The sequence below is a fragment of the Leucoraja erinacea genome, chromosome 9 (assembly GCF_028641065.1).
Source record: "Leucoraja erinacea ecotype New England chromosome 9, Leri_hhj_1, whole genome shotgun sequence".
Lineage (NCBI taxonomy): Eukaryota > Metazoa > Chordata > Chondrichthyes > Rajiformes > Rajidae > Leucoraja > Leucoraja erinaceus.
In genome coordinates, this window is record NC_073385.1 from 21,916,964 (window position 1) to 21,934,233 (window position 17,270).

General features: G+C 43.3%; 1 long non-coding RNA gene across 1 annotated transcript; it reads left to right on the plus strand.

Annotated features, from left to right (window-relative positions):
- The first annotated feature begins 40 nt into the window (after positions 1 to 40).
- Positions 41 to 2,036, plus strand: LOC129700111 (uncharacterized). Its single transcript, XR_008723980.1, has 3 exons — positions 41 to 121; positions 301 to 397; positions 1,171 to 2,036. It is a non-coding gene; the product is annotated as an uncharacterized LOC129700111 (long non-coding RNA).
- The last annotated feature ends 15,234 nt before the right edge of the window (positions 2,037 to 17,270 follow it).

Below are 17,270 nucleotides of genomic sequence, written 5' to 3' on the forward strand. Positions count from 1 at the left end.
GAAGGCCCATCCTCCCTCCCTCCTCCCCTGCCCGCTGAGCGGAAGGCCCATCCTCCCTCCCTCCTGCCTGCCGGGAACCGTGGACGCGCCATCTGCCGGCGTCAAAATAACTCGCAGGGCAGTAAGTACCAAAGATTATAGAGGCGCCAAGTACAACCGACTTTTCTTTATTCCTCAAAATAGCTTCATTAAACGAAAGCTCAAAAATAAAATTGAGACGCAAAGACTGCAGATACTGGGATTTTGGTCAAATAAACTCGGAGCGGCAGGCCGAAAATTCATGTCCATTTCTATCCACAGATGAGATGTTTCTCCACATATTTTTTTTACATATTCGGAAAAGTTGGTGTCGGTGTCAAGGCTGCACTAAAAGAACATTAAGAAAGAGAAGAATAAGGTAAGAAACACAAGTTAACAAGAGGGACAACAGTTCGGGAATAGACGACTCCTCGCGTGTGCTTTGTCATACAATAAGGTTATGTTGCACTGTACGTGTACGTGTTGTATGTGTGTACGTGTTGTATGTGTGTACGTGTTGTATGTATGTACGTGTTGTGAGTATGTGTGTGTGTATACACACTGAGCTTTTCCTTTCTCTCTCATTTGTCATAACATTTGTCGAGAGCCTGCTGACATACTGCATTACAGCATGGTATGCAGCTGCACCACTGCAGACACTGGGAGAGGCTGGTAACCAATAGAGGATCATTGGCTCCCTCTCCCCTCCCGAACATCTATCTGTCCCGCTGCCTTAGCAGGGCAAAGAAGATGCTCCCTGACAGCTCCCATTCTCCGTTTGGACTTTTTTTTACCTGCTGCCCTCTGGAAAGTATGGTGCAGCGTCAAATCCAGCACTAAACAGACATTAGGAATAGTTGAAGAATTATATCTGCTATAAATTCAAATTCACACATGCACTGACTACACCGCCCAACACGGACTTCCATCTGTATATATGTATATATGAATGTAGCGCCGCAGCGTTTGTGCACCTTTCCCCCCCCCCCCCCCCATCTCCACTTCTGTTTTACGTGTTTATGTATCTCTTTTTTTTGTGCTAATTGTGTGTATATACTACACACGAGCAGCTTTCAGTTTTCACTGTACATGTATAGTCAATTGGCATATCTATCTAACATACTATGTTTTATATATTCTGTTGCGCTGCAGCCAGGGCCGGATTTAGATGAAGAGAGGCCCTAGGCTATTCCACTTGTGAGGCCCCTCCCAATCCGCCACCCCCACGATGAGAGGAAGATGGAAGAGTACACCAGTTTCACACCGATGTGCAGCCGAACATGGCCAATGAGACACGGGCAGGAAAGCTGCGCTTTTTATTTATTGCCAGTGCTAGTGTCGAGTTATCGGCTTAAAACACTGTTATTCTGAAATGGAGGGCAAGGAAAATTACTGAAGTGTTGTTGAGAGACTACAGTGCGTTGTGACAGCATATGTAAGAAAGGCACATGACAGTGTCAAAGATATTATACACCAGGCCCATACGAAGCTTTTCAAAAAGCTGGTGGCATGGCAGGATTACAAAAATCTTGCGTGAAATAAGTGCATGCAACGCATATCACAAGCGTGAAGCTCAAAGACCCTTGCGGCCGGGGTTTAGATGCTCTCTGGTGCATTCTGAGCCTTATTTTGGAGCATTTCTGCACCAAATATATGACCAATATTTCAGAAATAATTTTGGTTGAGTCAAGAGTAATGAGTATCTAAGATGCTGGAAAATCAAAGGTAGACAAAAGTGCTGGAGAATCAGCGGGTGCAGCAGCATCTATGGAGCGAAGGAAATAGGCATCGTTTCGGGCCGAAACCCTTCTTCAGACTGAGTAATGAGTGGTTGGAATGGGATGATTGGGGTCATGGTTGTATAGATTTTTTTAATCAAGAATTGAAGCTGTCCTTGTTTTAATAATCAAGTTGTACTGTAAAATGTTAGGTAAAATGTTATAAAGGAGCATGCAAACGTTGCAAATAAAATACTGCAATTTTTTGCAGTAAATAAAACCTTTTTTTAGAAAATGTTTTGTGTGTTGATTTGATTGCTTGTTTCTGTTCGACTGTGTTAGTGTGTGCACATTAAAAATATGATGCAAAATGAAAGTCACAAACTATGGAATACATATTTTCAGTATTGTTATCAAGGAAAAGAAATCAGTTCTTTTGTTTGATATTATTCATATGGAGGAGAAAATATAATTGCTGAAAAACCTATCTTAATTTTGCAATCTCACTAAAGATAATCCCTTTCCCTCTCCCCTCTCCCTCCACTTCTCTCCCCCCCCCCCCTCTCTCCCTCCCCCCCCACCCCCCCCCCCCCTCTCCCCCCCCCCCTCTTTCCCCCCCCCCCCCCTCTTTTTGTGTGTGTGGAGTGCAAATGGGGATCTGAACCCGCCCGGGCCCGCTGCGCACGCGCAGAGAGACAGCGTCATTTTGCGTCGCTACTGCATCACCGGCTTCCCCCAACTGCGCAGGCACGGATGGTCGCAATTTTTTACCCAAAACATTTAGCGGGCCGGAACCAGAATTTCGGGTAATTTACGTCAAAGTGGAAACGCTGATAGCGCTCCAATTTTTTTTTCTACAGATTTTTTTTACTCTGGGGAAAATACACGTTGGCGGGGGGGCCCCTAGATTTTGAGGCTCTAAGCTTAAGCTTGTGAAGCTTATACGTAAATCCGGCCCTGGCTGCAGTAACTAAGGATTTCATTGTTCTAAATGGGACATATGACAATAAAACACTCTTGACTCTCTTGACTGCTCCAATCTTTGGTCTCAATGCTTTTCAAGAGAGTAAAGAGTGTTATATTGGCATATATCCCAAAACAGATTAATGAAATGCTTACTTGGAATAGAACAGATATGTTATCATAGCAAAGAGTAGGAGTAAACGGGTCCTTTTCACAATGGCAGGCAGTGACTAGTGGGGTACCCGAAGGCTCAGTACTGGGACCCCAGCTATTTACAATATATATTAATGATCTGGATGAGGTAATTGAAGGCAATATCTCCAAGTTTGCGGATGACACTAAGCTGGGGGGCAGTGTTAGCTGTGAGGAGGATGCTAGGAGACTGCAAGGTGACTTGGATAGGCTGGGTGAGTGGACAAATGTTTGGCAGATGCAGTATAATGTGGATAAATGTGAGGTTATCCATTTTGGTGGCAAAAACGGGAAAGCAGACTATTATCTAAATGGTGGCCGATTGGGAAAGGGGGAGATGCAGCGAGACCTGGGTGTCATGGTACACCAGTCATTGAAGGTAGGCATGCAGGTGCAGCAGGCAGTAAAGAAAGCGAATGGTATGTTAGCTTCCATTGCAAAAGGATTTGAGTATAGGAGCAGGGAGGTTCTACTGCAGTTGTACAGGGTCTTGGTGAGACCACACCTGGAGTATTGCGTACAGTTTTGATCTCCAAATCTGAGGAAGGACATTATTGCCATAGAGGGAGTGCAGAGACGGTTCACCAGACTGATTCCTGGGATGTCAGGACTGTCTTATGAAGAAAGACTGGATAGACTTGGTTTATACTCTCTAGAATTTAGAAGATTGAGAGGGGATCTTATAGAAACTTACAAAATTCTTAAGGGGTTGGACAGGCTAGATGCAGGAAGATTGTTCCCGATGTTGGGGAAGTCCAGGACAAGGGGTCACAGCTTAAGGATAAGGGGGTAATCCTTTAAAACCGAGATGAGAAGAACTTTTTTCACACAGAGTGGTGAATCTCTGGAACTCTCTGCCGCAGATGGTAGTTGAGGCCAGTTCATTGGCTATATTTAAGAGGGAGTTAGATGTGGCCCTTGTGGCTAAGGGGATCAGGGGGTATGGAGAGAAGGCAGGTATGGGATACTGAGTTGGATGATCAGCCATGATCATATTGAATGGCGGTGCAGGCTCGAAGGGCCGAATGGCCTACTCCTGCACCTAATTTCTATGTTTCTATGTATGTTACTGTCCGGTCCTGATAATCCTCAACTCCATCCCAGTCTCAAATTTTTTCTGTCTCAACTTTGTACACTGCATCCACACTCTTGTGACAGAACCATTTAAAGATTCACAACCTTCTGAAAAAACAAATGTCTTCCCATCTCCGCATAGTGGCAGACCACTTATCCTGAAACTACGCCCCCATTTCTAGATTTCACCACTAGGGGGAACATCCTCCAGCATCTACTCTTTCAGCCTCCTCAAAATGGTGCATTTCTATAACATTGTGTATTCTTCTAAACGGAGCATGGGTCCAGCCTGTTCAATGTCTCCTCTTAAATTACCCTTTGTAATCTTATAATCAACCTCGTACATTAACTTCAAGGAATAAAAAAAACACCCAAATATGTACAACCCTGAATTTCCAAAAAGAAGCAGGCGTATCCAGGAAGACTTCGCTCAGTCCGCCTAGACCTACATGATCTCACGGTCAGTAAACACTTTAAATCTCCTTCCCATTCCTTCCCACTGAGCGAAGTCTTCCTGGATACACTGACTTTTCTGTCCTAGGTCTCCTTCATTATCAGAACGAGGCTAAATGCAAATTGGAGGAACAGCATCTCATATTTCGCTTGGACAGCTTGCAGCCCAGTGGTAGGAGTATTGATTTCTCTGACTTCAAGTAACCCCAGCATTCCTTTTCTCTCACTATCACTCCCCCACTCAAGTCACACCAGTTTCTCATTTTCACCCATCTAACAATGGCTTGTTTCCATCGTTACTTTTTTGCATATCTTTTATTTATTGTTTTTTATCACTCTATATCTATATATTACTAAAACTCTCATCTTGACCACTTCCTGTCTGCGTTGCAATTAAATTTGCTCAAAAATGATCTCCCTTAGAGCTACGATTTTTTGCCACCTTACTCGCCATTCTCCTCTGCTGCGTCAAATAAGTTTTGTTCCGATCGGTGAAATAGTACAAAAGTTATGAAGATTTTGAAGGTTTCGCCCTTCCCCCACATCCCCCCTCCTCCACATCCCCCCCCCCCTCCCCCACATCCCCCCTCCTCCACACACCCCCCTCCTCCACGCCCCCCTCCCCCGCGACCCCCGTGCCCCTCTTCCCCCGCGCCCACTCTTCCCCCGCGCCCCCCCTCCCTCGCGTCCTCTCCCTTCAGTTTCTCAGAATCGTCAAAAGCGGGTGGCTATATTCTGACTGCCTTTATTAAGTGAGTGCAACAGACACTCAACGCTGATTACATTTTTCAAAATAATTAACTTCTTCAAAATTTATCACACCCACTACAAAATATAGGTGTTTCCCATTGATAATGCTATCATATTCAACATATTTTATAGCTGAAACAGAAGGATGAACGTAGAATTTAGGCACACAGTATGGTAAAACTGGTACCTTACGGATAAAGTCATTAAAAAAAAAAATATATATATATATATATATATATATATATATATATATATCAGAGTAACAAGTTTATGGCAAGAGAGAAAGAGTATGAAAATCAATACTCAATGATAAGACAGTTTGAGGAGGTCTGGGCTCCGTGCCATAGGAAGAACAATGAGGGGACAGAGGGAGCCAAACACCAAGTGAAAACCAACAGAATTCTGAAAGAAAAATTGATTTGTAAGTCAATAATGGAACAATGAAGATCAGAAGGTAATTCAACAGGCCTGATTGAAATGCAGGAAAATGAGGAAAAAAACATTTAACCAAAAGCATGGGGCCAGGTAGGAAATTATAGAGGTTATATATCTTATTTTTGCTGAAGGATAGAATGTAGGAGCCAAGTCAATAATTATTTACAAGACTTCATTCCAAACCATGCACCCCCTAGATAAGATAATCCTATTTACTGAGCCTGCCACCTTATCAAGAAATACAAAGGAGTTCTCCAAACTGATAAACAATCCCAAACCTGTAATTAACCCTGATTGTTTCAAATGATATTACTCCATTTAACATATTTCCCATCTCTAAGAAAACATTAATATTTATACATAATACAAAAACATATTTGAAAATAAAGATAACAATAATTTACATTATGTGTCATTGATATAACAAAAATACGCCAAGTCACTTTACAAGTCAAACAAAAATTGGTGCTGATGTAGAAAATTCGGGATAATAAGTTGAAGTAGAAACCTGTAACTGTAGATGCTGGTTTCCAAAAAAGACACAAAGTGCTGGAGGAACTCAACAGGTCAAACGGCAGGATGGTAGAGCTGCTACCTTACAACGCCAGATACTCAGGTTCAATCCTGACCTTGGGTGCTTTCAGTGTAAGTAGTGGATGAGAAAGTGGGATAACATGGAACTAATATGAACACGTAATCAATGCTCGGCATGCATTCCTGGCTCCTAGAATACAAACGTGTAATGTGCTTGAAATTCAGCATGTGTCTGGTGAAATGTAAATGAAGGTCCATGCAATACTGCGCTAGTCGATTATGCCAGATGCTACCTTACAAAAAGTGGGTTTGAGTGAATAATTCTGATATAATAAAAGGGAAAGTGAAGGAATTCCAAATTACCATAAACAATCTCCACGTAAATAATACAAATAGCGCACAATGTGCAAAACTTGTAAGGAAGTGTTGGAACAGGATTAAAGTAATCTGAAAGTGGAACCAGCAACAATATGGAGGAAAGGAAACAGGCTATTCTAAACCTGTCCCAACCGATAACAATATAGCAATTTTGTGGAACATTATTCTTAAGTAGACGAACCTTTACAGAAATTCACTGGGTGAGGCAAACAGCCAGGAGAGAATGTAGAGGGGGGAAAATCAATCTTGGCCTTTTGCGAAATTCCAGCAACCCCTGGCCTCCCCCCTAGTTCTGGACCTCACAGATTTGACAAAATCATTCCATTTGTACTGTGATAATGTGAGAGGGTATAATACAGCAGAAGTAACATGAAAGCATGCAGACAGAACGAGGCCAGTTGCATATTATTCAACTTGGCAAATTTCAGTGGAAGGTGGGCTGCGTTGATGTGCTCAAGCACTCAACTGTGTGGCATGGGCAGTGGAAGTCTCGGAACCCATCACACAAAAGGGGACTATAGTTTTACATTTTCCCCATACCGCACTTATAAGGAGGGGAGCAGCAGATAGTTGACGAGCAAAATCGGAGAATGTGTATTCCCTGCTGACAAACATATGCAGATAGATTTCACAGAACTTTTGCTCTCGTTTCAACATAACAGGTACTGTTTAATACTGATTGACCACTTTACCCACTGGGTAGAAGCATTTCCATGCCATGATAATAAGGCTAGAATCATGGCACGGATCTGAGGAAATAATATTTAGATAGGGAGTCCCTCTTCAAATAAACTCTGACAAGTGAACACCTTTCACAGGGAAGATAATGAAGGTGCTTGTGCTTTCTTAGAAGTGAAACAATATTTTCACATCCACCGCCATCCAGAGATCTGGATTAGTGGAGAAAATGAATAGGACATATAAGAGTAGTCTAACTAAAGTCTTGAGTGAGACTGGACAGGAATGGGTTAAGCTACTCCCAGCCATTCTGATGAAGTTCGGAACAACCCAGCTAGAGGGCCAGAGTTCACACCCTGTAAGTTGATGATAGGGGGAGCTATGAACCGTAAGATTCATTGGAGTCAATTGAAGCAATATAACCCAGCAGTTGTCTGGATTTGTTTTTGTCTGTTTGCAGGTTTCAACCAGGCCTGCATCAGGCTGGAATCATGAACATTCCAACTAGACCACATTTAATCATCAGATGGACTAATTAGAACAAGCAACAAAATCTTGGATTGGGTACAGTTGTAAATGACGGTAGAAATACAACTACCTGCACAAATAGAGGTACATCAATGATGGGGCTAAGGTTGCAGTGTGAAGGGTAAAATGCACAGACATTTTGGAATAGTAAACTATAAGACACAGGGGCAGAATTAGGCCATTTGGCTCATTGAGTCTATGCTACCATTCAATCATGGCTGATCTATTTTTCCCTCTCAACTTCTTTCGCCTGTCTTCTCCCCACAATCTCTGATGCCCTTACTAATCAAGATCAATGATGTATCATTTTGTTAAATGGATGTACAAAGTGATCACCACTTTCGAGAGCCGGACTTTCTTTGATGAGGTTATTATGGTAGTAGATGGTTATGGATGAGTAATGACCCAAATAAGAAAAGCAATTTTTGTTCCCCATTACCGTCACATTCAACTGATGCTTAACTTTGCTGGGTTGGGCATTACGGAACAGTGCTCTACACCTATGAAGGAATTATTCCAATATCTATTGAGGGAGCAGTTATTGGGAAAATATATAAAATATTTAGAATTCAAAGAGAATTGGTAGCGATAGTGGGAGCAGGAAATACATGAAAAGGAGCAGGAAAAGGTGTGTTATTGTGAACTTTTCCCTTTGGTTGTTCCAAAGCATAGCAAGTATTTGAATATATTTATAGAGTGTTTTATTGTCATATGTCCCAGATAGAACAATGACATTCTTACTTGCAGCAGCACAACAGAAAATGTAAAGATAGTACACTGTAAACAATATAATAAATAAGAGGAAAAAAGTTCAGTGTACACACACGAACAGATAAAAAGCAAACAATAATAGTGCAATAATGACAATAATAGTTTATGCAGTTTAGAGCTTATTTGAGGTTGGAGTGTTTAATACCCTAATGGCTGTAGGGAAGAAGAAGAACCTGGATGTTACAGTTTTCAGGCTCCTGTACATTCTTCCTGATGGCAGGGATGAAATGTGTGTGGCCAGGGTGGTGTGGGGTCTCTGATAATGCTGGCTTTGATTTCCCACTCTTTCCAATATTTTGGGAGTTCTGAAATAACCTCTGTTCTCAGTCAAATAGCAGGAGGGCATTTCAAATGACCACACCCATCAAGATCAGAGACCTGGGATTATTCAAGAATTTTTTACTCATTACTACCCAATGATTCATATTGGTGAGTGCATGTTAGTTGACAGGAATTATGGAGCTATTCAGTTCTTGCAAAATAAGAAGTTTTTTTTTACAGGAATAGAATAAAAAATTGATTTTTTTTTTCAAGAACAATCTTCACTTGTGTAGCATCTTTACTATTATCAATCTCTAAAAGTTATCTTGGGAGTATGGCGTTTATTATATTGGACGTAACCTAGAGGCTTGGATCAAGATTCTTAACAAAGGAGTTTAAATCCTCGAGGAAAGTTAGAGAATTCAAATTCAATTACTTAAGTAACTCTGCAGTTGAAAACTAATGATTAGTGGCAATTACAAAACTATTAGCTTAATGTTGAAAGTGGAGACACAAGAGACTGCAGATGCCAGAGCAGAAAACAAACTGCTGGAGGAACACAGCGAGTCAAATAACATCTCCAGTTCAGATGAAGGACTTCAACCCAAAACATTGACTGCCCATTTCCCTCCAAAGATGTTGCCTAACCCGCTGAGTTCCTTCAACAATTTGTTTTTTGCTTATTGTGAAAGTATTTGGGTCTCATAACATGGGACTGAGGAAAGAACTCTGTCATCTTTATCCAATCATGAAAAACATCATGGTTGACTCTTAATGCCCCTGTCCCACTTTGGAAACCTGAACAGAAACCTCCGGGGACTTTGCGCCCCCACCCAAGGTTTCCGTGCGGTTCCTGGAGGTTTTTGTCAGTGTCCCTACCTGTTCCACTACCTGAACCTAACCACCTGCAACTCACGGAAATCCGCCAAAGTCTCCAGAGGTTTCCGTTCATTTCCTAAACAGAGGCATAAGGATAAATGCTGTAACTCACTGTCAGCATCTTTTTGATGAGGTTTCCGGGACACATTTGGGGGAGTGGTGGTGGCGGGGGGAGGAAACTGGGAGAGAGGAGAGGCTGGACAAAGCGTGGCAGGTAATAGGTGGACACAGGCGAGAGGTGTTTTTGATCAGCAGATGGTTGGAACCCAAGGCCAGATATTCAACCAGTAGGTATGAAATGTTGCAAATTGTGAAGCCAGAGGAAGGAATCTAGGAGGAGGGTGTGGGGAGAAATAAGTTCAAGTCCAGGTGGGGCACAGTGGTGGGGTTGGAAGAAAGGGGCAGAGTATGGGGGACAAAGGGGGAGGGGAAGGGGGTAGTATGAAGGAAAGCAACCGGGAGATCCAGTGCTTGCTTAAGAGCGCAAGTGTGTGAAACTCCACTCTTTTTGGTCTGATATACATCAAGGTACTTTTAGTTGTGCTCCTGGGTATTGAAAATACCACTCAGAACCGCCAAATGTGATAAAATAGGATAAATGGTGAGACACTTTTAGCCAGACACTTTGCAAATCATTCCGTCATAAACAATCCACCTCACTGGAAAGTATTCTTACAAACATCTGGTCATACTGGCAGTAGTCATGGCATTAGATAGTATGCAAGGAAACTTTCTGCTGCTTAAGCCTGTGACTCCACTCTTTCAACTGATTAGTCAATACTCCTCCATAATTAAACACCACTGAGGAAATATGTAAGGGTTGGTGATGCTGTTGATGTCCTCGGCCACTCCATGCCTCTGCAGGCTGGGTGACAGTGTGAACATGGCACAAAGCTGGGTGGCAGTGTGAACTGTGAGGAGGATGCTATGAGAATATAGGGTGACTTGGACAGGTTGGGGGAGTGGGCAGATGCATGGCAGATGCAGTTTAAAGTGGATAAATGTGAGTTTATCCACTTTGGTAGCAAAATCAGGAAGGCAGATTACTATCTAAATGGTGTCAAGTTTGGAAAAGGGGAAGTAGAACGGGATCTGGGGGTCCTTGTTCATCAGTCAATGAGTTGAGTTTTGTAGCAAAGAGGTCCTTCTGCAGTTGTATAGGGCCCTAGTGAGACCATACCTGGAGTATTTTGTGCAGTTTTGGTCCCGTAATTTGAGGAAGGACATTCTTGCTATTGAGAGAGTGCAGCGTAGGGTCACAAGGTTAATTCCTGGGATGGCAGGACTGTCATATGCTGAGAGAATAGAGCGGCTGGGCTTGTATACTCTGGAATTTACTCTGGAAGGATGAGAAGGGATCTTATTGAAACATATTAGATTGTTAAGGGTTTGGACCCGCTAGAGGCAGGAAACATGTTCTAGATGTTGGGGGAGTCCAGAACCAGGGGCCACAGTTTAAGAATAAGGGGTAAGGCATTTAGAATGTAGATGAGGAAACACTTTTTCACACAACGAGTTGTGAGTCTGTGGAATTCTCTACCTCAGAGGGTGGTGGAGGCCGGTTTTCTGGCTACTTTCAAGACAGAGCTAGATAGGGCTCTTAAAGATAGCGAAGTCAGGGGATAAGGGGAGAAGGCAGGAACGGGGTACTGATTGTGGATGATCAGCCATGATAACATTGAATGGCGGTACTAGCTCCAAGGGACGAATGGCCTACTGTTGCACCTATTGTCTATTATTGTGTATAGAAGTTGAGATATTATGTTACAGTTGTACAGCACATTGTTGAGGTCGCATTTGCAATATTGTGTTCAGTTTTGGTCACCCTGCCATAGGATGTTAAGCTAGAAAGAATGCAGTGAAGATTTACGGGGATGTTGCCAGGCCTCAAGGGCCTAAACTATAGGGAGAGATTAGGTAGGCTAGGACTTTATTCTTAGGAGTGCAGGAGGCTGAAGGGGATCTTATAGAGGTGTGAGAGGAATAGATACGGTGGATACACAATCTTTTATCCAAAGCTGGGAAATCAAGAACCAGAGGACAATGGTGAGAAGGAGAAGATTTAATATGATTCTGAGTTAACTCTTCCACACAGAGCATATATAGAATGAGCTGCCAGAGGAGGTAGTTGAGGTAGGTACTATAAAACATTTAAAAGACATTTGACCAGGTACGTGGACAGGAAACGTTTAGAGGAATAAAGGCCAAACGCAGTCAGGTGGGAATAACGTAGATGGGGTATCTTGGTTGGCATGGATTATTTGGGTTGAAGGGCCTGTTTCCATGCTGTATGACTATCAAATAGTGCTTTTAGCCTCTTACACTGGAAACATACGAACATATGAAATACTAAGATCAAACTTGATCTCCAATATCAGCACCATTTGCCATTCCATCTCCCTCGATTCCCTTAATGCCCATACATTTATCAGTATATGTTTTGAAGTAACACAACGGCTGAGCTTTCACATGCGTCTGTCATGGAGAATTCCAAATATTCACTAAAGAACAAAGACATTTCTCTTCATCTCAGAATTTTTTGAATTATTTTGAAACTAGATCTCCTCGAATGAGGTCCAAGACTTTTCCTGCAGGGAAAACTTCCTCCTCAATATACAACCTTTAGAATTGTTATACATTTCTGTGAAACTTTTTTCCAATTCTTGTATCTCCAGTCTTGGTCTCCTAGTATGATAAAATAATAATTCCTGGAACTTGTGAAATAAATCTTCTCTGCACTTCTTATGCCTTTTCTTAGATAAACTGACTAAAATGATACACAATACCACTGGTACAGTCTCAGTAAGGTCCAAAATAATTCTAGTAAGTTTCCCTACACCTGCATTCAAATTATCTATCTATCCATCCATCCATCCATCCATCCATCTCTGATCTTGTGCTCTTCCAGTTTGTTCGTTTTTTCTATTTGCGCAAAAACAGTACGCAAAAGCGCTACAATTTTCACCAGGTTACTCAACGTTCTCCTGTGCTGCAAGTGCAATACGTTTTGTTCCGATCGGTGGTATATTGTAAATGTTATCGACGTTTGAAATCTTAAAAACCGCACGTACGCAGATTCCTTCAGTCAGCACCGCGTAGATTGGTCTCTTCTCCTGTCAGTCAATACCACGGCCAGGATGGTGATGGCCCTTTCTGCCCCACCGGCGGTGGCCTGTCTTGCCTCACTCACAAACTCCTCTCTCCCCTCCTCACAGTAACTTGTCTATCACCTTCCCCACCGCCGGTGGTGGCCGCGGGGGGGGGTTCAGTGTGGAGACCCTGGTGTTGTCTTTCTCTCCCTCATCAATCACCCCTCTCCCCGCCCGCCCTCTGCGATAATGGCAGTCCCGTCCAAAGATCCTATAGCATAGCAAATGCTATAGGATCTTTGGTCCCGTCTACCCGTCCCCCAGGTCCGTCTCCTCCGCCGTTGTGGTAACTCACACTCACGGCCTCGAAGGAGATCTTCTCCACCAGCTCATCAAAACTCGTGGTGCCCACCGTAACGAACACCGACTCCACCCCCCCCCCCCCCCCCCCCCCCAGTGGCGGCAGCAAGCAGGCAGGCAGATGGGCCGTGTGGGAACGGGCCGAGCGGTAGCAGCGGGCGGTCGGACAGGACGGGGACGGGCCGAGTGGCTGCTGAGCCGGAGTTAAGGAGGGAGGGAGGAAGTGTCGTTTGCATGGAGTTTGAGTAACACACAATTCTTCCTCTGTCGTGTGTCTTTTAGACCTGCATCTCCGTTGAGGCGAGCCAGGCCAACGTGTCCAATCATCAAGTCAACAGGATCTAAACCACAGCCAACAATGAATGACCAATGGAGGACGGAACTGCAGATGCAGCTTTTTATGGATGGATGGAGGGAGGGAGTGACTGAGGGTAGATGAAAGGCGAGGGAGGGAGAGGTGAGGGAGGGATTGGGGAGAGTAGGAGGAGAGGGGAAAGATCCTGGGGCGGTGAGGAGGGAGAGTGGGGGGATTGAGGGAGGGAGAGGGGGGAAGTGGGGTAGGTGAGGAGAGTGGGGGAGGGGGGGAATAGAGGGAGAAGAGGGCAGTGGGGGATGTCAGGAGGGATTGTGGGGGGGATAGGGGAGGTGAGGTGGGGGATAGAGGGATAAGAAGGGGGTAGGGAGAGGAGTGTTGGAGGGAGGGAGGGGAGTGAGGGATAGGGAAAGAGAGGGGGGGGGGGAGAGGTGGGGAGGGGAGGAGGAGTGGGGAAAGACGAGTGAGGGTGAAGAGGAGGGGGAATGAGCCGTGTCTGCGCAGTTGGGGACTATGCCTGAGTGGTGCACTATTGCGTTGTGGGGACGGGTTGCATTGGAGGAACGGGTGAGTGGTGGAATATTGCATTGGGGAACGGGTTGCGTTGGGGGACCAGGCCTCTCGAGTGACAGGGACCCAACAGGTCCCACTTAGTCTAGTTTTGAAATAAATGCCAGCTTACTGTTTTGCCCTTTCAACCACTTACTGGAGGTTGGCCATGTGTCTCTTTGAACGTCAACACCACCGAACCTCTCCTAAATGCAATGGTTTTCTGTTATGTTCAATGAAGTCCTACATCAAGAAACAGCATCTCATCTCCATCGCTATCATTCCAGTCTTTTAAATCTTTATTTCAACAGCAGCGTTTCTTACACTGACTATGTTATCTTGCAGCCGTTTTAATTTATCTATACACTATGGACGGCTTTAAATGTGTCTCGCCTCTTTGGCTGGGTGGCATGTAAACAAAAGCTTTTTCACATGACAAACTAAATTAAGGTGCCTACCTACTTTTCATCAGCAGTAGTACTACTGATCAAAATCCATCAAAATGATTATGAAAGTTAATCATTTCTCTCTTCCCGGATACTGCTTAACGTGAGTATTTCCAGCATCTGCAGATTTGATTTTGTTTTTCGGTAGATGGAGTGGTGTATGTCACATTCAGATCAGAGTTCGTACGCTGATACTAACATGTCATCTGGATGTGTCAATCTGAAGGACGCTGAGGTACGTGCGGGTTTGTTTGATTGGTCTGTGGGAGTTCGTGATGAAGTGCACTCGGCGACTTACCAGGTTTCAAAAGGGACAGTGAAAACAATAGTGGAAAAGTGGAAGCGAATAATAACAGCGACAAGTAGAAATGCAACATATGCAATAATGTAAAAGTGCATGGAATTTGTTTTAGCGAGTGTAGGATGGCAAATGGTGTAATTTCCTCCCAGAATCCATGGTATGGTTTCCAGGCGAAGGACCAGCGGGATTCTGGGCTCACAGCTGAGTGAGTTCCGGACATCGCTCCGGACCAAAGCCGGACCCTGGGCTCGCAGCTGCTGCGTGCTCGTTGTACACGGGGCTGATCGCACTTTGATTGGTCTTTTCAAGTCCCGATGGGGCCGGCTTACTGCACGTGTTTGGGGCCGGATTGGCTGATTGAGCTCCGCTCCTCGGAGATGGCGGGCGAAAGAAAATGGAATTGGCTGCCTTTCTCACTGACGGGAGCTGTGGCCACCAGTTTCCAGCCCTGCCGAGTGTCGAGGCTCGTCTGCTGCCTACCATGGAATAAGTCTGCTGAGTTTGGTGTGTGACACGTTCTGTACTTGCTGATAAAACAGCACCCTTGCAGGTAGTAGATCAGGGCGCCTTACTCATTGTAGAGGCTGGTGACTCCCATTCGGGCTGGACCCGACTGAGCGATGCAGGACTGACTCTCCAAACCGATGGGAGATACAACACCGACCAGCTTTCTGCAACACGGGTAAGGCACAGAGTCGTTTTCATGGTACACTTAATTTATTTTATGCGTTCCAGTTACACTTAAGGACATACACAATGTTTCATTTTCTGTTTCGCGTTTCAACCGTGTTTATGGTTGAAACCCGAATTGTAATTGTACATCTCCCTTCAACTGATTGTTTTTGTTTTCGAAACCGATCTGCATGTTGTTTGATCATGAACGAGGATTGATTTAAGTAAGTCAGTATCGGAATGGAATGAATTATCTGCACCCCACCTCTCCAGAAACGGTCAAATATATTGCGATGTAACTAACGGAGAGTATATACTGGTATCGGCGCACGTTTTATAGTTTTTCTGTCATTTTGTCATTGCCACAAAGCCGTTGCACAGCCCTTCATAGTTTACGTTCATCCTCCTCGCCTCCTCAGGCCCACGTTTGAAATCCTAGTTTAGTTGATTGTCATGTGTACCGAGGTACAATGAAAAGCTTTTTGTTACTTGTTAACCTATCAGCGGAAAGACTGTACATGATTGCAACAGAGTCGACCACACAGTGAATAATAAAGAACACACAAAAAATCAAACTTCTGTACTAAGTAATTAGAACAGTCTTCCTTTGGTTAGACATAACGTGTTGGAATAACTCAGCGGGTCAGGCAGCATCTCTGGAGAAAAAAGGATGGGTGATGTTTTGGGTCGGGACCCTTATTCCTTTGCAGACGAACTTGCCTTTTTTTCAATTCTTGTATCTGCTTTCTTCTAAGAATGTTATAAATTACAAAGGTCAATGGCTAGGTCAACTAATGATAAGAAAATTATAATGTTAAAATTACACCCTAATTACATATATATTCTTTTATAAGGTCAATGAAGAAAAACGTTTATGTTACAAACATCTGCTGACTATAGATTTTGAGTGAGCAAATATTTACAGGAAATTGAATGTGTGACGTGACATAAATAGGTGGAATTGCTAGACTGTTGTTCCCACTGGACAATTGCTAGACTACTGTACTGTGGACAATAGGACAAACGGGTAACTGAAATATTGTGACAAATTCTCAATTCCCTTAAACTATTCTCGTTGGGCAAGGTGTTTATAAATTCTCATTGATGCTGATCTGTTACTAAAACATAATTTGATGCTGGCTAATCCTTGCTCAGAAGTTGATGTTGATTATTTTGATTCAAATGGAAGCGTGGGTAAGGGAACATAAGTCGGAATTATTTCAGTGTGTAAATAACTCTATTACTTAAACGATTAGTAAAGATGTCAGTGATTTCATTAATATCTTGTTCATCTGATTGTAGGTTAGTGGAAATGTGTCACTAGAAAAGCAGTATCACTTGCATATCCACTCCTTAATAGTGACCACTCCCTAATCTAATATTTCTTAAAGAAGTGAAATATTGATCTATATTAATTGCAGCCTTATGCCAAATCTACATTTTTGTGGAAGGAATTGTACCACGCAGGCTGCACGACATGCTCGAAGAATTGTCTTTTCGCTCTTAATTATTTTAACACCCTTTTTTCATGAACTTTGCATAAGAAATAGCTCTCCAGTATCGCACACAAGTGATTTCTTCATTCCTGAATCTTAATTATTGAAATCAAATTCTTCCATCTTTATAGTCAATGAGTGAAGAATTTAGCCTAACTGAATGCTACCAGTGATTTAATTGAGGCTTGTGTGCAAAGCTGAATCTACCCTTAATGATCCTTTGCTGTTCATGAGATTTTCTAGCATTGGATGCAAGGATGGTTTTCAGGTGAGTATACTCTTGCGATTACCGTTCCGTTATATATGATTAATTGTAATCCCCAACTCCTGTTACTAAGATCAATAACAGGACAAGAAATTAACCTGGGAAACCATTATGACGGCTCGCTGGATAAACTAATTGGACCATTTG